Raw genomic sequence first — 21,868 nt, forward strand, 5'->3', positions numbered from 1 at the left:
TCCAGTCTTTCTTCATAAGACAGTCCTGACATCCCAGGAATCAGTCTGGTGAACCGTCTCTGCACTCCCTCTATGGCAATAATGTCCTTCCTCAGATTTGGAGACCAAAACTGTACGCAATACTCCAGGTGTGGTCTCACCAAGACCCTGTACAACTGCAGTAGAACCTCCCAGTTCCTATACTCAAATCCTTTTGCAATGAAAGCTAACATACCATTCGCTTTCTTTACTGCCTGCTGCACCTGCATGCCTACCTTCAATGACTGGTGTACCGTGACACCCAGGTCTCGCTGCATCTCCCCCTTTCCTAGTCGGCCACCATTTAGATAATACCCAATCGGCCACCATTTAGATAATACGTTGTTTCCTTACGTTGTAGAATAAAGAACCAGAGCCACAAATCCAAGGGATCTCTATGTTTTATTTTGTTCATATATATAGATATATATATATCACTATGTTATATAGTGTTTTATTGTCACAGGTATTGAAATGGAACAATAAAATTCTTACTTGCAGCAGCACAACAGGTTTGTACACACTACACAAAAGACAATAGAATCAACAAACAAAAAAAATTTCAATAATAAAAAATAATAATATAAGACAAAAAACAAAACAAACGGCAAAGTCCCTATTGCAAGTTTATAATTTGGAATTTATTGGAGTTTGGGGGGCTCAATAGCCTTGACGGTCGTTGGGAAGAAGCTGTTCCTGAGCCTGAACATTATAGTTTTCAGATTCCTATACCTTCAAGAGAGAGTTAGATAGAGTTCTTAGGGGTAATGATATCAAGGGATATGGGGAGAAAGCAGGAACAGGGTACTGATCTTGGATGATCAGCTATGATCATATTTTATGGCGGTGTTGGCTCAAACGGCCAAATGGCCTTCTCCTGCACCTATTTTCTATGTTTCTTCGTGTGGCAGAAATGAAATGAGAGTGTGGCTGGGGTAGTGTGGGTCATTGATGATGCTAGCTGCCTTTTTGAGACAGTGCCTCCTACAGATCCCTTCAGTGGAGGGGAGGTCAGTACCAATGACAGTCTCGGCAATTCTCACCACTTTTTGTGAGCTCCTTCGGTCCCGTCAAACAAGGTCATAAAACAAGATTCCAGAAAAGGATACAAGATTGATACGAGGAAGATTGTGAATCTTTCAAATCCTCTCCTCCAAAAGGCAATGTTGAGAATATTTAAGAACTGAAATGAAAAGATTTTGAGAAGATGAGAAGAATAGGTGCGGCACGGTGGCGCAGCAGTAGAGTTGATGCCCTTCTATGCCAGAAACCCGAGTTCGATCCTGACTATGGGTGCAGTCTGTACGGAGTTTGCATGTTCTTCCTGTGACTGCATGGGTTTTCTCCAGGTCACCTTCCACATTCCAAAGACATGTAGGTTTGTAGATTAATTTGTTTCTCTAAATTATCCCTAGCGTGAAGGTTAGTGCTAGTGTACGGGGTAATTGTTGGTTGGCACAGATTCGGTGGGTCGAAGGGCGTGTTTCCATGCTGCATCTCTAAAGTGTAAAGTAAAATCGATGAAATAGGAGGAAGTGGTAGAGAAGCTTATTTGAGCCACCAGAAGACTTGAGATCTTCTTGAGCATCGGAGTAAGATGAAAGGGCAACATGGCTTACACCTGCTCCTGTTTCTTATGTTCATATCGTTGACTAGCCTCTGGCAGAATTTCCTATGCTTCTGGGTTTGCAGCCTTGAGGGAAGTTGAGGAAATGGCTGTGGTGTTGACCACAGTGTTCTAGCGAGCAGTGAAAAAATTGTGAATAATTTATTTCTCTGCTTTCCCATGACAGAACCGTGACAACACAGTAAATGTACTGCTTTAACTATAAAACATTTTAGGACATCCAAGAATGTTAAAAATGTATTGGGAACTCAAGTACTTTCTTCCTTTTACTTCATCTTGGTTGCTTGTAATATTACAAATCTACTGAAGCAAAATATAATGATTTATAGTCATAGAGAGTTATACAGCATGAAAACAGGACTTTCTGCCCCAATTGCCCACACTGACTAACATGCCCCATTTACATTAGTCCAGCTGCCTGTTTTTAGACCATATCCCTCAATACTTATCCTATCCATGTACCTGTCTAAATGTTTCTTAAATTTGATACCTGCCTCAACTGCCTCCTCCGGCAGCTTGTTCCATACACCAACCATCCTTTGGTTAATAACGACGGCAAACACAGGCAGGTGGGACAAGTATAGATGGAACGTTGGTCGGTGTGGGTAAGTTGGGCTCTATGACTATGACTCTAATCACAGATGCCTTTCAGAGGATACATTTGGGGCAATACCTATAATCTATCCTTGATTTAATAAACCCATTTGGTGTTACGTGATTTTAACTGAAGCCTTCAGATTTGAAAGCAAACTACGGAAAGATGGTTATCGACAAAATTGAGGCCTCTTTGGTTGAAGCCAACTCCTCCACACTCTTCAGAGTTTTCCAGTCAGCTATTGATGTGGTGAACAGACTTCAAGCCCAGACTTCACACTGGGCTCCATTTTTCAACATATTAGGCACACCCGCAGTTCCTTTGCAAAACCACTGACGTTGAGTTGGCAATCGGTCTATTTACTGCACCAAAGTTTTTTTCAAGTTCCTTCTTAATATCAATTTTGAAAACAGTAGCCTCTTTTAGTGGCGCACAAATAATTGTTCACCATTATTTCTCTAGGGATCTGTTAAAATAAAATGCCCTTGCGCCAGTAACATTTGTATTCAAAGTTTAAACTCACAGTTAGAGAACAGGATATGAAAAGGTATATTGTGTTGGGTATTTGATAGGGATAAAATGCTTGTTTTGTTGGGAAGGCGAGTGTGAAATTTCACTGGGTTCAGCTCCTGAGAATTGCCTGTAAGCTGATTTCCCCTTGTCAGAAACATTTGTTTTCCACAGTTACCCATATCACCAAATGCATGTGATATAATATTTTCATCTTGCAAAATTTACCCTTATACTACCCATGATTAAACAGAATATATACTGCTTCCAGTCATTAATTAATATCACGATGCATTTTTAAATTATTATTATTTGCTTGCAAAATGCGTTAAATTGAAATTTTAAATGTTAAAATTTAGGTTTGTACATGAAAATTTGCAGTCAGCTTCCACTTCTTGGTGAAAATGAACTATCTCCAGTGAAGTTCCTGCCAATGCATACACAGTGACATTTTAAACACAAGGATAGATTGACACATAGGCCAAGCATCTAAGGTGCTAGAATGGAAAGATACCTGCATCCACCAGTGCACTCTTCCCCCATTTTTTCAACATGTTTAAAATCCAGCGGCGACCAGAAAGACGCTACGACTCTTCGGGCGACTGATGAGACTACTCATGAACATACAGGCGACATCCTGGCCACAGGGTGAAGCCTGTATGGTCGTGAGTAGTCACCCAAAGAGTCGTACCTTGTTCTGGTCGCCGCTGGATTTTCAACATGTTGAAAATTTTCCGGCGACCTGCAATGACCTATGACAGACGGGTGCCGGCAGTCGCCGAAAAAGTTGCGTAAGTGGGACAGGCCCATTACACTCTCACTCACTCTCTCACTCACTCTCTCGCATACACACTCACATACTCATTCACACTTACTCTCACTCTCTCACTCATGCTCTCACACACTCACTCACACACTCACTCAATCACGCTCTCACACACTCGCACATTCCCACTCACTCACTCACTCTCTCACTCTCACTCACTCACTCTCTCACTCACTCACTCTCTCACTCACTCACACTCTGACTCACTCACACTCTGACTCACTCACTCTCTCACTCACTCACACTCTGACTCTCTCACTCTCTTACACTCTCATTCACTCTCTCGCTCTCTCCACACTCACTATCCCACTCTCTCTCTCTTACTCTCCCTTACTCACTCTCACTCTCACTCACTCGCATGTGCTATGTGCATGTGCACTGACACAAATCACAGACACACACATGTGGCAAAACCATTTTGATTTAATGGAGACTTTTATTAGGTTTGGCGGCTGATCAGAAAATATGGTCTTCCGCTATTTCAAACATTGTCATACAAACTTGGGTATTCTAGGATTTGTACATTCATTAAAGCATTTTATTCTTTTGGTTTCTTGATTGGGAAGCAAAGGTCATTGGGCATTGTTACAGGCAATCAGTCAGATGCCTTATACAGGTCGACTCTCTGGCAACTGATTGTCTGGCACCTCCTTTAACCCAGACAGAATTACGAGAGCGCACCTGAAATTCCCCGAGCGGCCACAGGTGGCATTGCATGCGGCGTGAGGTCTCTCGGGATGTGTCCCTCCATCCCGGAAGAGTTATTTGTGTACATATGCTGTTGTTGGTGGTGACCCCTCGGTTTTGTGCAATTCTTAGCTTCTTTTACTTACATTTAACCCGAGCTATATCCCAGCAAGGTCCAAGTGACAGTCGTGGTGTCAAGCCGAAGCACATTTAATTTCCATGTAATATTTGTTTTATTTAAGTTTCTAGCAGTCCATGGTGACACGAGAGGGGTATAACTAGTGGGTCAGAGGTGTATAGAGCAAAGAATGCAATCCTGAACTACCATCTACCTCATTGGTGACCCCCCAAACTTTACTGGCTTTACCTTGCACTAAACGTTATTCCCTTAGCATGTATCTGCACACTGTGAATGGCTCGATTGTAATAATGTACTTTATTTCCGCTGATGGTTAGCTTTTTACATCACCTCTGTTGATCCTGCAAAATGGATACGTTTGCAAGGCTCTGGAACCTTAAGAAGGAGATGAAATGGAATTTATTTTGTAAAAGGGAGGTGAATCTGTGGAATTCTTTGCCGCAGAAGGCTGTGGAGGCCAAGTCAATGGATATTTTTAAGGCAGAGAAAGATAGATTTTTGATTTGTTTGGGTGTCAGGGGTTATGGGGAGAAGACAGGAGAATGGGGTTAGGAGGTAAAGATAGATCAGCCATGATTGAATGGCAGAGTAGACCTGACTTTACTTTTTATTTGCTGTTTTTTTGTCTTGTTTTAGTTACATTTTTGGTTATTAGGTTGTGTTATGTGTGGGGGGGGGGGGGGCCTGAAACATGGTTTTCTGTCTCTCCCTTCGGGGGAATGCGACTTCTGTCGTATCCCCCCATTCTCTGCCTCCGTCTGCGCTGAGGCCTAATTGCGGAGGTGGCGGCCACCAACCTGCGACCGACCTCGAGGCTCGGGAGGCAGAGCCAGCCAGGACTCACCAACGCGAGGTTGGTCGAATTCGGAGCTGTGGCGGCATTCGAACGCTCCAGTGGCAGCGGCATGACTCGGGGCTGAGACGGCGCTCCTGTGAGGGCGGCCCAGCTCGGGGCTGAGACGGTGCTCCGGTGAGGGCGGCCCAGCTCGGGGCTGAGACGGTGCTCCTGTGGCTGAGGCGGCCCAGCTCGGGGCTGAGACGGCGCTCCGGTGAGGGCGACCCGGCACGGGGCTGGGACGGTGCTCCGGTGAGGGCGACCCAGCACGGGGCTGAGACTGTGCTCCGGTGAGGGCGACCCGGCTCGGGGCTGAGACGGTGCTCCGGTGAGGGCGACCCAGCACGGGGCTGAGACTGTGCTCCGGTGAGGGCGGCCCGGCACTCCGGTGGCTGAGGCAGCGTTCCAACGGCGGCGACATGAATCCGGGGCTCGGCCATGGGCCAGTGGACGACATCGTCGGGAGCTCGCAGGTCACAGGCTGGTGCCTGTTTTCCGGAGCTCCAGCGGCAACAGCTGCATCCGCTGGACTGGAGAGCGACAGCTTCGACCACCCCGGGCCACGGTGCTTGAACCAGCCCGTTCGCGGAGCTCGGTTGAGCCGCGGGACTGATTACCATCGCCCGGTGGGGTAACAACATATCGCCTCAACGCAGATTGAGAATGAGGAGGGAAGAGTCAGTAACCTTAAGACTTTTGCCTCCATCACAGTGAGGAGGTGCCTGGTGAACTCACTGTGATGGATGTTAATTTGTGTTTATTGTGTGTTTTGTTGTTTATTCTTATATGTATGGCTGCAAAGGCAACAGACCGATAGGTCTGAATGACAAATAAAGGATCTAATCTAATTTAATCTAATGGGCCGATTGGCCTAATTTTGCTCCTATCACTTTTGACCTTATGACCAAGGGTGCTGGAAAATTGGTGTATATATATAAATCTCCTATGCCCTTATCTAGGAAGATAACTTTCCAAAACAAACTGCAGATCTAAGTGCAGCACGATAAAAGTTGTGCCAAGATCCAGCTGAATGCTTATTACAATTGCTGCTCTTACAGGAACCTGCATCATACTGATAACAGTCTCTCTGCTAGGCTCCATTTATTGATTCTTTTTTTAATATAATTTGATCAAGCAGAAAGTGCACTTGTGGATAGCACCGTGGATAAGGCAATGCAAAGCCAGCTAACTGCGTCTCTGAAATGGGAAATAATGCTCATTGTGCTTACAGCCATCCATGTGTGAAGTGCAAAATAAATTGATGCAGGGAATGTGGCCTCCTTTGTAACTGGATACTACTGGATACTAATCTCAAGAGAGAGTCGTCAAGAGTGTTTTATTGTCATATGTCCAGAAAAGGAAACATATTTATATTACAAAGATAAAAACAATGCCCCCAAGTCTGTGTACGTCGGAGCTTATTTGGAGGTAATAGTGTTTAATTGCCTGAAGGTTGTAGGGAAGAAGCTGCTCCTGAACTTGACGTTACTGTCGATGGCAGGAGTGAAATGAGAGTGTGGCCAAGATGGTGTGGGTTTCTAATGGTGCTGGCTGCCTTTTTGAGGCAGCGACTCCTGTAGATCCCTTCGATGGTGGGATGTCACTGTTGTTGGGACGGCTTGGGTGTTCAGTCGTCAGCTGAGTTCATTGGCAGTGCTCAACCTAGGCTGCAAGAGATGCAACAATGTGTGTGAAGTACCGTTCTGATTAGAGCTAAATGGATATTGTGCTGAATATTTGATGGGAATAAGAGGCTTTCGTGTGTGGAATGGGGAATACTACTAACGTGTCCTAGGGCAAGTGAACCTCCTCGGCATGTACTGTATTGATATATAAACCATATTAGGTATCTGGATAGGAAAGGTTTAGCGGGATCTGGGCCAAATGTGCGGGGAGGTGGGACTGGTATAGATGGGACATCTTGGTTGGCATAGGTAGTTGGGAACTGCAGATGTTGGTTTACACCAAAGATGGACACAAAATGCTGGAGTAACTCAGCGGGTCAAGCAGCATCCAGAAAAGAAATTGTTGATGTTTCGGGTTTGAACTCTTCTTCAGACTGAAGAAGGAGTCTGACGAAGGGTCTCAACTCGAAATGTCACCTATACCTTTTGTCCAGTGATGCTGCCTGACCCGCTGAGTTACTCCAGCATTTTGTATCTATCTAAAATAAATGTAAACTGGCTGAAAGCAGCGTCACATCTGCAATGTGCATTCTCTATTAACATGTCAAATTAATGCTGTGTTATCAACATGACTCTTCTGTTCACAAGTACTGTTCTGTCTTCTGCGCTGTGTAATTTGTCCAGTTAACTTCCTGCATGAGTCATACAACACTGGTTGAAATCAACAAGACGTTCTCCTACTCCAGACTGTGCTGCTTATGATGGTAATGCTGTCGGTGAGCACTGATGCTGGGTTGGGTTGTGGAGAAAGAGCATTCAGATGCCCCTTGCCAGGACATTCACCTCAGCACTTCTGCCTTGGAAATGAACAGGAATACTACTGCGTGGACATGGACCATAGACAAGAGAGCAGTACAACACCGGAATGGGCCCTTCGGCTCACAATATTTACATTAATGTTGGGGGGGTCAGGTGATATCTGCAGAGCAGTGCTTCTTAAACTATTCCAGCGTCAGTCACCCTTGAGTCTTTATCAGAAATTTTCATTCATCCTCGACTAAATTTTCTTACGTTTTTTAGTAATTTTCGTCATTCTCCCTTGTGCATAATTTAATATATAATTTATTTTGTCACATGAGCAAAAATCATAAATTAACTTATTTAAAATAATTTCATTCACCCTTGGGTGAACCAGTCACCAGTTTAAGAAGCACTGCTCTAGAAGGCATGGATAATGACATTTCTTTAGCGTTGGGGCCCTTCTTTAGACTCCTGTGTCACATCACAGTTAAACTGATCTTATCTGCCTGTACCTGATCCATATCCCACTATTCCCTGCACTTCCGTGTGCCAATCTAAAAGCCTCTTAAATGTCACTATCATATCTGCCTCCACCACCACCCCTGACAGTGTGTTCCAGGTGCTCACTACTCCTCTTTGTGTAAAAAACGTGCCCGCACATATTCATTAAACTTTCCCCCTCTCACCTGATAGCTTTGCCCTCTAGTTTTGGACATTTACACCCGGCAAAAAAGACTCTTGACTGTCTAACCTCTAACTTCTATCAAGTCTCCCCTCAAACTCCAGCGATCCAGAGAAAACAATCCGTCTACCCAACCTCACCCTATAGCTGAATACTCTCTATTCCAGGCAGCATTCTGGTAAACCTCCTCTGCACCCTTTCCAAAGCCTCCACATCTATTCTGTAATGGTGCAACCAGAACTGCAAATGCTGGAAATTTAAAAAAAAATTAAAAAATGATGGAAATAATTAGAGGGTCAGAATTTATGACAAAGGGTCTTCAACCTGAAATATTAACATAGAACAGTAGAGGACAGGATGGTGCCCTTTGGCATGCATGTTTGTGCGGAACGTGATGCCTTGTTAAAGGTCTTGACTGTCTACTGTCTACCCTATCTATGCCTCTCATAATTTTATATGCTTCTATCAAGTCTCCCTTCAACCTCCGATGTTCCAGGGCAAACAATCAAAGTCTATCCAACCTTACCCTGTAGATGAAACCTTCTAACCTAGGCAACATGTTTGTAAACCTCCTCTGCACTCTCTCAAAAACCTCGTCAGTTCATAAGTCATTGGAACAGAATTAGGCCCATCGATTCTGCTCCACCATTCAATCATGGCTGATCTATCTTTCTCTCACAAACCCATTCTCCTATAAGTTTCCACATCTTTCCTGTAATGGGTTGACCAGAACTGCATGCAATACACCTAATGTGGCCTAACCAATGTCCTATAGATCTTCATCATGACTTCCTGACTCTTATATTCAATGCCCCTAGCAATGAAGTAAAGCATACCATATGCCTTCTTTACCACTCTTGTATGTAGTATGACTGGGTAGCACACAGAACATATCACTGTATCGCTGTACATACGATAATAAATAAAATGGTGGTATGGTGACACAGCTGTAGAGTTGCTGCCTTACAGCGCCAGAGATCCGGGTTTGATCCTGACCACGGGTGCTGTCTGTACGGAGTTTGTGCGTTCTCCCCGTGACCTGCATGGGTTTTCTCCTGGACCTCCGGCTTCCTCCCACACTCCAAAGACGTACAGGACTGTGGGTTAATTGGCTTGGTATAATTGTACATTGTCCCCAGTGTGTAGGATAGTGTTAGTGCGTGGGAATTGCTGGTTGGCGCGGACTCGATGGGCCAGTGTACCATCCTCTTAGCATGAGACTTGTCCTATGCTGAGAATACAAGTGGAATAGCACTTTATTTTCAGGAGCTTGGGGTTTGACTGAGGACTGTCTACAACTAGGTGGGGTAGTCTCAGGATAAAGGATCAGCTATTTAAGTCAAAAATGAAGAGAAACTTCAAGAGCAGAGAGTGTTGGAATTCTTTGAATTCTCTGCCCAAAGGCGTTGAGGAATGTTAACCACTTCAGATATACAAGACTGAGCTTGACAGATTTTTGGATACTGAAGTAACCAAGGTAAATGTAACTGTTCGTAATGATCTACTTTATTAACTCATTGTGACAGTGGGAGGCCATTTGGCCCATCAGGTTGATACTGGCCCCAGCAGAGCAATCGCATCAGTTCCATAAGAGCCCAAGGAAATCAAAGCAGGACCAGGTCACCTGGCCCTTCAAGCCTGGCCCACCATTCGGTATGATTATGGCTGATCTGTGCTGACCTCATTTCCTCTCCTCTGCCACTTCCCAATAACCCTAAATTCATCAATCCTCCAAATATTTATCTACCTCCAACTTAAATATAGTTCATAAGTTCATTAGTCGTAGGAGCAGTAGGACATTTGGCCCATCAAGTCTGCTCTGCCATTATAGCATGGCTGATTTATCTTTCCGACTCAACCCATTCTCCTGCCTTCTCCCCATTCCCCTTGATAACCCTTCTACCTACCTGCCCCACCCCCACAACTGAGAATTCCAGAGACTGACCACTCTCTGAGAAAATAAGGTTTCTAAGCATCTCAGTTTTAAATGACCCACCACATACCTGGACTTGTTCATGACTCTCAAATGTGGAAACCTCTCAACTATACAAATTGAGAGGTAAAGTTGCAGTTGTATAAGATGTTGGTTGAGACCACATTTAGATTATTGGGTTCAGTTCTGCTTCTGCTTGTTTCTGCTTGTTTTCTGCACAACCGCCAACAGCTGGGCTATCTCGTGCAAGTTTCGCTTGCATGGGCACTGGTTGCAAAAGGGTTATTTAGATTTTTATGTGGGCAAGTTTGGTGAGATGATCCATGTCCAAGTTGGCGAGCTGTGACTTGAAGAGTGACAAGGTTGGTTCACACCTGGTGGTGTCAGAAAGGATGTTCCATTCTGGGATACTCCATGGATATAATGACTGTAGATAGCTATTTTTGTTTGCTTTAATTCTAGTATAAACTAGACTAAGTGGGACCCGTTGGGTCCCAGCTTCACACGGGAGGGCTGGTCCCCCAACGCAATATTCCACCTCTGCACCACTTCCAATATTGCTGACCAGTGGGGGGGGGGGGGGGGGGGGCTTTCTGGAACGCTAGTATGAACCATTTTAGAACCAATAGACATTTTTTTTTTTGCAAGCTTTAGAACCAATATACATTTTTTTTTTTTGCAAGCATTTTTTAGAACCAATACCACATTTTTTTGCAAGCTTTAGAACCAATAGAGACACTTTTTGCAAGCTTTAGAACCAATAGTCATTTTTTTGCAAGCTTTAGAACCAATAGAGACATTTTTGCAAGGCTTTAGAACCAATAGACATTTTTTGCAAGCTTTAGAACCAATAGACACTTGTTGCAATAGAACCAATAGACATTTTTTGCAAGCTTTAGAACCAATAGAGATTTTTTTTGCAAGCTTTAGAACCAATAGAGACATTTTTTTGCAAGCTTTAGAACCAATAGACATTTTTGCAAGCTTTAGAACCAATAGACAATAGAACAATAGACACTTTTTTGCAAGCTTTAGAACCAATAGACACTTTTTTTGCAAGCTCAAGAACCAATATACATTTTTTGCAAGCTTTAGAACCAACATTTTTGCAGGCTTTAGAACCAATAGACATTTTTTTGCAAGCTTTAGAACCAATAGAGATTTTTTTTTTGCAAGCTTTAGAACCAATAGACATTTTTTGCAGGCTTTAGAACCAATAGACATTTTTTTGCAAGCATTTTAGAACCAATAGACATTTTTTTGCAAGCTTTAGAACCAATAGACATTATTTTGCAAGCTTTTTTTTTGCAAGCTTTAGAACCAATAGACGTTTTTTTTGGCAAGCTTTAGAACCAATAGAGACACATTTTTTTGCAAGCTTTAGAACCAATAGACATTTTTTTTCTGGTGAGGGTCCCATATTGTCTGACAATATTCCAACAGTGGCGGACAAGTGCTTTGTACACTACCTCCTTAGTTGGTTTGTCACAACCGGATAAGTGTCTCCGGAGAAGGCCCAAAGTTCTGTTTGCTTTTGTGGCAATCTGGTTTATGTGTCCGTTCCAGGCTAGGCCAGATGTGGGTGGTGATCAACTTCTTTAAGCAGGCTGTCTCCCATCTTGTACCAGCTCATGATCAGCTTTATGAGTAACTCTCATGGAAAAGCATTTGATGTGATTGAAATCCATTTGCCAAATGGTTTCCCAATTGCAAAGATGGTTTATGCTCTGGGCACCTTATTGTCGGAAAGATGTTGTCAAGCTGGAAAGGGTACAGAGAAGATTTACAAGGATGTTGCCAGAACACAAGGGCATGAGCAATAGGGAGAGATTAAGCAGGCTAGGACTCTAAGGAATGGAGCACAGGAGGATGAATGGTGATCTTATAGAAATGTATGAAATCAAGAGAGGAATAGATCGGGTAGGTGCACAGAGTCTCTTGCCCAGAGTTGGGGAATTGAGAACCAGCCGTTAGGGGGAAAGATTTAAAAGGAGGGGTAACTTTTTCATGCAAAGGGTAGTATGTGTATGGAACGAGCTTCCAGAGGAAGTAGCTGAGGCAGAGAGTATCGCAATGTTTAAGAAACATTTAGACAGGTACATGTATAGGACAGGTTCAGAGGGATATGGGCCAAACACAGGCAGGTGGGACTAGTGTAGATGGGACAAGTTGGCCAGTGTGGGCAAGTTGGGACTCTTTGACTCTATCTACCCTGTTAAGCCTGCTAAGGTTTTTATATTTTTGAATTGATTCACCTCTCATTCTTCTAAGCTCTACTGACCCAAACTGTCCACTGGTCCCAAGAATTCCCCTTCCTATGTCTTTACCAACATGACTGTCCTGGGGCTCCCCAATGGCACTCATTGCTGGAGTGAGCCCACACTTAAACTGGAGGGACATCACCTCATATTCCGCGTGGCATGAACATTGAATTCTCCAATTTCAAGTAACCCCCCTCCCCCCATACTCCCCCTCCCCCTCCCTGTCCTTTCTCTCCTGATCTACACAGGTGGGGTTGAGGTGAGGTTGAAAATGATATCAAAAAAGCAGAGCAAGATGGAGGAGATATGGGGCCTATTTCAGTTTGAATTTCTGTAACTATTTGATTCCCGATGCTTTAGCATTCTGGCATTGATTTTATACTTCACTCTCAGATGTTTTGACTGTGCTCAGCAAGTAGATGAAAGTTGTACATGATATAAAAATGTTTATAAATTGCAAACCTTAAATTAGACAATAGACAATAAGTGCGGAGTAGGCCATTCGGCCCTTCGAGCCAGCACCGCCATTCAACGTGATCATGGATGATCATCCCCAATCAGTACCCCTTTCCTGCCTTCTCCCCATATCCCCTGACTCCACTATCTTTAAGAGCCCTATCTGGCTCTCTCTTGAAAGTATCCAGAGAACCGGCCTCCACCGCCCTCTGAATTCCACGGACTCACAACTCTCTGTGTGAAATTGTTTTCACATTGTTTCAGTGGAAATAATGATACACATTTTCATGCAAGGGTGGCACGGTGGTGTAGCGGTCGATTTGCTGCCTTACAGCGCCTGTGACCCCGGTTCGTTCTTGACTACGGGTGCTGTCTGTTTGGAATTTGTACGTTCTCCCTGTGACCTGCGTGAGGTTTGTCCGGTAGCTCCGGTTTCCTCCCACACTCCAAAGACATACAGGTTTGAAGGCTGATTAGCTGCAGTATCATCATAAATTGTCCATAGTATGTGTCGGATAGTGTTAGTACGCGGGGATCACTGGTCGGCTTGGACTTGGTGGGCCGAACGGTCTGTTTCTGTGCTACATCTCCAAAATAAACTAATAACTAAATGTCTCCAGTCATAATATTAACCCAAGGGCACAATGAACTCTGCACAGCCTATACCAGCAACTCCATTGCAATTAAGAATACCAAAGCAAGGTAGCGAGCCTTAATGTCTACCATTCAGTGGCTTTGACATTCATCATCATAAAGTGTTTCAAGGCACACAATAATTCCAGCTTCCCAGACTGGTTTGATTCACTGTAGTTCATGTACTATCGCAACAGGTCCATGGTAGGCTCCATCTTCTTGGCCTTACACTCATCGCTGATACATCTGGATATGAAGGACATCAACATCAGACTCTTAAGGGACTGTCCCACCAGCATGCGACTGCTTGCGGCAAGCGCGACCTAACGTGGTCTCTTGAGCCTTACGGCCTCGCGGGGCCGGTCCCACTTCGATCGCCAGAGCCGTATGGAGTTGTGGAGCTGGTCCCGACATTGTGCGGGGCTCCGAAAAACTGACACTGTCCAAAAATTCCACGCGGCAACGGCCTGCCAGCCCGCAGCCGCATTGAGGCCGTATGCACCGCCTCGATGGGCGTGCGCAGCGTCTCGACACCGTACGCAGTGTCTTGACGGCATATGCCTAGCGCGAACTTCCCGCGGACTTCACTCGGACTTCACGTCAACTCGTGCGGGATCACTCGAGCTCCGCGCGGCCCCCGCTTCCGTTTTGGTCGCGCTCGTCGCATGCTAGTGGGACAGGCCCTGTACGGGGATCACTCGACCTCCGTGCGGGCCCCGCTTCCAGTTTGGTCGCGCTTGCCGTATGCAGTCGCATGCTCGTGGGACCGGCCCTTTAGTTATTGACTTTATTTATTGACTTGAGCGTTGCACTCATCACCACAATCGCAACAAAACTCATCTTCAAACTCTTTGTCGACTCTTTGCATACCTTGTGCATGGAATGCAAAACAAAAACATTCTCTGTGACATGTCACATGTGATAATAAAGTATCAATCATTCAATCAATGGATCCAGGAATCATTGTCCCCCTCTGCCACTGGATCCTTGACTTCCTGAACCACAAGATCATGTATAAGATCATGAGAGGAAAAGACAGGGTAAATATAGAGTGAGGGAATCGATAACCAGCGGACGTAGGGTTAAGATGAAGGGGAGGGGGGGACGATATAATAGGTATCTGTAAAGTTACGTTTTTACACAAAGGGTGGTAGGTTAATGGAACGAGCTGCTGGAGGAGGTAATTGAAGCAGGTACCATCACAATGTTTAAGAAACATTCAGCCAGGTTCATATTAGGATAGGTTGAGAGGGATATGGGCCAAACACAGGCAGGTGGGACTAGTGTAGATGGAACATGTTGGTTGGCGTGGGTAAGTTGGGCTGAAAGGCCTGTTTCCACTCTGTGTGACTATGACTCTATGAAACAGAAGTTACAGCAACTTCTTTCAGTCGAGGCAGGAGAATTACTCCAGCAAACTACCTTGGGTGGAGAATGATAACGTGCAAATTAATCTCAGACACTAACAGTGGCTTTGTCATGCAGCTTGATCGACAGGGCTTAAAAATTGAGCTATAGTAATCTCAATAACTTGGGTATTAGGCAGTGTGCATAAGTCTGCCTTTATGCTCATGGGTTGTAACCGATGCCCAGGATTTGTGAAAGGGAGAAGTGGATTTCATAGACCACATTTTGCTGCAATAATTGCTGTAATGTTTGTGATAGATCTCTGTGATTGATCCTTGCAGTGACTAATGAAGGATATTATGAGGAAGTCTGTGGTTATCGAGGGAGAACTTGGCAGTGGTTTGGGCTGTCAAACATGTTCCTCCCGTCTGTTCTACGTTAATAAGTAAGGTGCTGACATCATTGTGCAGCACCAGCAAAGCCGTTCAAAGTAATTAAACTTGCTTGTTCACAGCTGGTGAAACAAAGGGACATTTAAAAAGAGACATGTTTCTGTTTTATGCTTGGAATGGCATCGGTATTTATAAATGATGTTATCTCGGTGTGAAAAGTGAAGAAAATCAGTGGGCTTTTTTAATGCTATTTTATCCAATACTCAACCTTTGGCGGCACGGTGGCGCAGCGGTAGAATTCTGCCTTATAGAGCCAGAGACCCGGGCTCGATCCTGACCACGGGTGCTGTCTGTACGGAGTTTGTACGTCCTCCCCCTGACTGCCTTGGTTTTCTCAGGGTACTCCGGTTTCCTCCCACACTCCAAAGGCATATAGGTTTGGCTTTTGTAAAATGTAGTTTGTCCCTAGTGTGTAGGATAGTGGTAGTGTACAGGGTGATCATTGGTCGGCGTGAACTCGGTGACCCAAAGGGCCTGTTTCCACACTGTATCTCTGGTCTAAAGTCAACAGTTTCTTTAAAGTAACATGTTTCTTCAAGTGATGGAGGTACTCAGCGGGTGTGGCAGCATCTGTGCAGGGAATGGGCAGATGATGATTCGGGTCAAGACCCTTCTTCAGACTGATCTAGTCTTTCTCCAGACTAGAATCAGTCTGACAAAGGGTTCCAAGCCAGTCCATTCCCTCCACAGATGCTCCCTCATTCGCTGAGTTCCTCCAACACTGTGGCTTGCCGAAGATTCCAGCATCAGCGGTTTCTTATTTCTTCCTGCTTTGGCAGTTAGCAAAGGGAAAAGTCAAGCCCTATGGAAATGACAATGATCTTTCTGAGATATTAGTGGATATTTTGAAGGCAGAGATAGATAGATTCTTGATTAGTACAGGTGTCAGAGGTGATGGGGGAAGGCAGGAGAATGGAGTTTGGAGGGAGAGACAGCCATGATTGAATGGTGGAATAGACTTGATGGGCCGAATGGCCTAATTCTATTCCTATCACTTATGGCCTTATGATCTTATAAGAACAGCAAAATGACGAATAAGTTTGCCAATCATATATGTTTATCAGGGAATGTTCAGCGTCAAGCTGGAAGATTCACAAGGATGGTGCCAGGACTCAAGGGCCTGAGCTATAGGGAGAGGTTGTACAGGCTGGGTCTCGGTCCCTTGGAGTTCATGAGGATAAGGGGTGATCTTATAGAGCTACAAAACCATGTGAGAAATAGATCAGGTAGATGCACAGTCTCTTGCCCAGAGCAGGGGAGTCGAGAACCAGAGGTCATACGTTTATGGCGAGGGGGGGAAAAGATTTAATAGGAATCTGAGGGGTAACATTATCATACAAATGGTGGTGGGCAAATGGAACAAGCTGCCGGAGGATTTGAGGCAGGTACAATCGCAACATTTAAGTAACATTTAGACAGGTACATGGACAGGACAGGTTTAGAGGGATATGGGCCAAATGCAGGCAGGTGGGTCTAGTGTAGATGGGACCTGTTGATCGGTGTGGGCAAGTTGGGCCGAAGGGCCCGTTTCCATGCTGTATGACCATGACTCAAAGAAAATTGTGAAGAATTTGAGCCTGTGGGAAACAGAAGGATTATGGAAATCAGAAATGAGAACAGAATGTGTTGGAAACACCCAGCAAGTCAGGCAGCAGCTGTAAAGAGAGAAAACCAGAGTTAACGTTTCAGAACTGAGGAAAGGTTTAAATTACAGAAAAGGAGGAAGAGTGGAGGGTGGAAAGGGATGTAGAAACAAGATGCTGGTTTACCAAGAAAGGACACGAAGTGCTGGAGTAACTCAGCGGATCAAGCAGCATCTCTGGAGAACATGGATCGTTGATGTTTCAGGTTGGGACCCTTCTGCCCAACAGAACGTGGGCAGACCAAGAAACCACTTGAGTTGCCTCCTTTAAAAGGACACAAAGTACAGGAGTAACTCATCACGTCAGGCAGCATGTTTGGAGAACATGGATGGGCAACACTTCGGGTCTTGACCTGAAGCATCACCCATCCACGTTCTCCAGAGATGCTGCCTGACTTGCTGAGTTCTCCAGCACTTTGTGTCCGTTTGTGTATTAACCAGCATCTGCTGTTCCTTGTTTCAGCACGATGAGTTGCCTCTTTGTTCTTTTGTTTTATATATTCTGAATTTCCGATATTGCCATTTTTCAATTTCAAGGACATCGGATCGCTGGATGATCCAGATGTTCAAGGAATGTGACAGCTGGAGGCCCTGAAACAGCCTGGGGCTCACCTGGATTGAGTGCCGCTCATAAGATGTAGAGTGCGGACTGTGACTATGCAAACGCTGCCAAAACTTGCCATTTCTTGCATGCAGTCTCAGTGGACTCTTTCCGTACACTTTGCTAATCAGGGATTGTGCTTAGATGTGGCAATACTTTACTGAACTGCATACAAATAAAATAATTTCACTGTGTATTTGCACATATGACAATAAAGCACTTTGATCAATAACCATTGGATTTCCTGGTGAAATCTACCAGCATTGTTTCCAACAAGTATTTTGCTATAAAATTAGGTTCTTTGAAAGATCGGCAGATTTAAACAATTAAATTGTTTCAGAGCTTTTTAAAACCAATTTGTGTACAGGATGATCGAGGTCACCTTTGACAGCCTATGACCCAGCCATATGAACATTGATTTCTCTAGTTTAGTTTTATTTTAGTTTATTGATATAGTGAGCCTTTGGCCCACTGAGTCAATGACGACCAGTGACCCTCACACACCAACGCTAAAGGACCTGTCCCACTAGGCAATTTTTTAGGCGGCTGCCGGCGACTGTCATAGTCGTAGCAGGTCGTCGAAAAACCGGCGACTGGACTAATGGGCCAGTCGCACTAAGACTATTTTTTAGGCAACTGAGGGCGACAACGACAATGGAATTCACCAAAGTCAGCACCGGCGACAACCTACGTCACCTGGCGACAACCTACGACAACCTACGACAGCACCTATGTTAGGAGAAGACAAGCTATGACAAGCCGACGGTCGCCGACTGTCGCGGAAAAGTTTTGAACGTTTCAAAATCCAGCGGCTATCAGAAAAACGCTACGATTCTTTGGGCGACTGAGGAGACTACTCACGACCATATAGGCGACGCCCTGGCGACCGTGTGGCGACAGCCTAGTCGCCGGCAGTCACCTAAAAAATTGCCTAAGTGGGACAGGCTCTTTACTCCTACACACATTAGGGACATTACAATTTTTACCAAAGCCAATTAACCTACTAACCTGTGCGGCTTCGGAGTGTGGGAGGAAACCATAGTACCTGGAGAAAACCCACGCAGGTCATTGGGAGAACTACAGACAGTACTCGTGGTCAGGGTCGAACCTGGGGTTCTGGCGCTCTGCAGTAAGGCATCAACTCTACCGCTGCACTAATGTGCTGCCATATTTGGGCCATGCCATCTAATTTCAAGTAACACTTGCATTCCCTCTCTCTCCATCTCGCTCACCCATCCTAGTCGTCCTGCTGGCTTCTCTGTTGTCCTGCTCGCTTCATTGTTCGTATTCCATCATTATCACCTCTACCACAGCCAACAATGGACCATTGTGGACTCCACCTTTCCTTGGTCATCGGTGCCAGCTCTGATTTCTTCTGTACGTTTTCATATCTCTAATTTTCCTCTCCCCTGACTCTCAGTCTGAGAAAGGGCCTCAACCCGAAACATCACCGTTTCCTTTTCTCCAGAGATGCTGTCTCACCCACTGAATTACTCTTAAACCCCTGTTTCACGGAGCGAGTTGACCCACAAGTGACCCAGAGTTTAAAACAAATTAAACTCTTGGTAATCACGTACAATTAACGTAGCGGGAATGTCGGAACTCGTGGACGCAACTTAGCGACTCGTGGCGCTAACGGCAGGTATCCGGGAAACATGCTAACTCTTGAAAAATTTTAAACATGTTTAAAGATTTCCACGAGTCAAATTTACTTTTGAAGTTAAAATTTGAAACATTTAAACTCGTTGTAAGAACGTAGTGGCCTGTGAGTTTACCATAGTGACTCTTGAGTCTACCGTGGGTTTGGCCTGAGTGCCAGAAGTGAAATGTTGAAGATTAGTCAGATCTTAATGGAAAATTAATGAATTGATGGATTAACTTGGATACTTTCGATGGGAGAGAGCCGTCGATGAAGCTGAAGGTACAGAGCGAAGATGGGGGCTCAAGCATTGATGGGAAGGGTTAACACCGGGCGGGACGCGTGAAAAGTGACCATACTGAGGGAATTCCCACGTATATGAAGCAGAGAGAAACGTGAGTTTTACATAGATTATGTTTGAGCCAGCGAGGAAATAATGATTTTACAGTGAGGTGACATTATAAGCCATGGGAATTGACACAAAATGCTGGAGTAACTCAGCGGGGCAGACAGCATCTCTGGAGAAAAGGAATTGGTGACGTTTCGGGTTGAGACCCTTCTTCAGACTGGTTTTGTGCTGTGCTGTTACCGTATCTCTGGAGAGAAGTAATGGGTCTCGGCCCGAAACGTCACCCATTCCTTCTCTCCAGAGATGCTGCCTGTTTCGCTGAGTTACTCCAGCATTCTGTGTCCATCTTCGCTGGTGAGGAACCGTGCCTGCCCTTTGCAAGTTTTCGCTCTGGAACAAAGATAGCAGCGGATTGGGGGAAGAAACTCGCGTTCATGCCGCATGACGTGTTTGACCACCTGCCCCCGCTACCCAAGGAGCTTGTGCTGAGCGGTAACCAGCTGTGGAGCTTCAACTGGGGCAGGCTTTACCTGCTAGGCTGGTTGGAGCTGCTGGACCTCGGTAGCAACCTGTTGACCACGGTGCCTCGCATGCTGTCCAACTGCACCCAGACTCTGTGTCTTCAACCTCACCCGCAACCAGATCTTCAAAGCTGACCAAGGACTTCCTGCTGGACGTGACCTCCCTGCAGTACCTGGATCTCAGCTACAACAACCTGAAGACCATCCAGACCTCCAGTTTTCCGGACAGCGCCATCAAACACTTTCGGGAGCTGCGGCTAAGCGGCAACAACTTTCTCTGCACCTGCGACGCCAGGTGGTTCGTGTGGTGGATCAATCAGACCACGGTCTACATCCCTCGCCTGGTCACCGATGTCACCTGCACCTCCCCCAAAGCCCACCGCGGCCACGGCGTCGTCATGGGGGACCTGCACTCCTGCGAGTTGGACTACCTGGGCATTGGCCTCTACACTTTCTCTGCCTTGATCACCTTCTTGCTCCTCTATTTGATACTTAAAACAGGCCTTCATTCACGGTGGTGCAGCTGCCTGACAGTGAATGCAGCATCGTAGACCTGGGTTCTATCCCGACTACAGGTGCTGTCTGCACTGAGTTTGTAAGTTCTCCCCGTGACCTGCATGGGTTTTCTCCGAGATTCCCCCACACTCCAAAGACGTACAGGTTTGTAGGTTCATTGGCTTGGTGAAGGTAAATATGTCCATAGTGGGTGTAGTATGGTGTTGGTCGGCGCGGACTCGGTGGACCGAAGGGCCTGTTTCCGCTCTGTATCTCTAAACTAAACTAACCGGGGAGAACACTGGACCTTCTTGGTCAGTTTATTATTTTACACTTATATACATTACACAGATCAAGGAGTGTGAAATAAAGCTGGCAAGCCGAGGTCATGCAAGAAACGGAGGAAAACGGGAGACGATTTTATTCAGCAACTCCATTCTGGCAGAACATCTATCCTGTGTTAAGAAACCTAACTTTCAGGGGATTTAAATCTTGAGTTCAACTTCTACCTGAATTTAAACAATTTACAAAAGCTTTGAAGTTCTCCCTGCAGTCCGTTTCTAAAACACCTTTACGTTTTGCGCTTTTTTTGACAGCCAAGTACTTTAAATGCCATTTATTGCATTGTAGCAATGATAGGCAACGCTTTGATAAAAGCGGTTAATTACATGACAAGAGAAACATGCAGCTACATAAGACACATGGAGAAGCTGATCATCGGGGCAGTTCTGTCCGTGGTCATGGGAGGCTTTTTATAGTAAAAAAAAACTGCATGACATTTTTATCCATGTGATGATTTTTCCACATGTCAGTAGTCGTTGTTGGCTCAAGAGTAACTCGGGAGAGAAACTTAGTACATCGCTGAAATGAGAAGGCAACGGCAAACTTAGACATACACGTTTAAACTCGTGAACATAAACTTGGAATCTCGTAAACAACCACGAGTTTGATTTTCTCTTTCACTCGGGATCACTCGTGGGTGGACTGGCACCGTGAGACAGGGGCTTTACACTTTGTGTCTATCAGGTAGAGAATTCAATTCTTTATTTGTTTGCTTCCATGTAATGGTGATGGATGGGCCTTGAAGCTAGTGCGGTGAACTCTGATGACTGACAAACCATAGATATTGTTTTGTTCCCTGCTCCATTTCAAAAATCTTCATTAGGCCATTCAATCGTGCTGACAGCCGTCGAC

At 45.1% G+C, this 21,868-nt stretch overlaps 1 protein-coding gene across 1 annotated transcript in view; it reads left to right on the forward strand.

Moving 5' to 3' along the window:
• Window positions 1-21,868, forward strand: part of LOC129696472 (piezo-type mechanosensitive ion channel component 2-like) — a 504,307-nt gene that overhangs the window by 219,440 nt on the left and 262,999 nt on the right. The gene's annotated exons all lie outside the window — the stretch shown is intronic.

This window comes from Leucoraja erinacea, chromosome 4 (genome assembly GCF_028641065.1).
Source record: "Leucoraja erinacea ecotype New England chromosome 4, Leri_hhj_1, whole genome shotgun sequence".
Lineage (NCBI taxonomy): Eukaryota > Metazoa > Chordata > Chondrichthyes > Rajiformes > Rajidae > Leucoraja > Leucoraja erinaceus.